Genomic DNA, 1,324 nt, shown 5'->3' on the forward strand with positions numbered 1-1,324 from the left:
CGTTTGGGACTGATTTACTGCTCTTTCGACACACGACCGCTGTGCAACTTTGCTAATTGCTAATTGCCTTACGACCTGCAGAGGCTCGCAGGGGGAAGTGTGGCTGGACGCCGAACAATAAAGCAATAAAACTATCCAAGATACCTGTCATCAATCTTCTTGACATGCAGAGCAGATAACACCGTTCCGTTCCTCTGCCGGCAGCCATTCGTCATTCCGATCCGACTTCTGGGCCCGGAACCCAAAAATGTTAGTTTGTCCAGCTCCGGCCCATCTGGAGCTGGTACAGCAGAGTATAGTTCGCAGACGAAAGGATAAGCAGGTATTGTGCTACATGCTAATTTTATTTCTCATCTATACCGAGAACACACAAACATACATCTTGCCTCTGTGAGAGCAGAGAGCAACCCTCTCAACTCTCTAACAAAGAAAACGACTGAACACTGAAAAACAGGAAACCAGTGTACATCACATCCAGTCTCCCTTTCCCGTGGGAACCCAACAGTAACTTGGACTGTGGAATGTAAACAATGTCTTGTGACATGCATTTGCTGCTCAGTGAGGGAAATAGAAACCAACAAAAATTACACCCAAACTCTTAACGGACAGTGCTGGCACTAATTGCACCCCCGCAAGAGATGGGAGTTGCCCCCCCCCAATCCCATATCATCCCTTCCCAGCCAAAGAACCTCTGTCTTCGAAGGATTTAACTTCAACCGGCTCCCACGTAACCATCCAGCCACAGCTTCCAAACATCTGATCAGTGTGTCTGGGGCCGAGTCAGGATGGCCATCCATCAACAGATAGAGTTGGGTGTCATCAGCTTACTAATGGCAGCCCAGCTCAAAACTCCAGACAAGCTGGGCGAGGGGGCGCATAAAGATGTTGAAAAGCATCGGGGAGAGTATCGCACCCTGAGCCACTCCACACACCAAGGAGTGGTGCGATGACAGTTCCCCCCCAAGCGCCACCCTCTGTCCCCGACCAGAGAGAAACGAGCAGAGTATCGCAGCAACAGAAAGGTGCCTTGTGTGGGTGATAAATCAAAGACTGTACACAGGCTTCTTGCTAATCTAAACAGTCTTTAATGAGTAGAAAAAACATCATAAATCAACCTGGAGATGGAGTGGACATCTTCTCGACTCAACAGCCAAAATGAAAGTAACTCACACACAAAGGAAAATTCCCTGATGGGAACAAAACCACGCCTCAGAATGTGAGACGTCACGCAGAACTGTTTAACCCTGTAACTTCTGATTCTCCTCACACCCCCTCTCGTCTCGCATACTGAGGGAAACTGTATGTACAACCACTTGCGTGGCAA

The sequence above is a fragment of the Podarcis gaigeae genome (assembly GCF_964106915.1).
Source record: "Podarcis gaigeae genome assembly, chromosome: W".
In the NCBI taxonomy this organism is placed as follows: Eukaryota; Metazoa; Chordata; class Lepidosauria; order Squamata; family Lacertidae; genus Podarcis; species Podarcis gaigeae.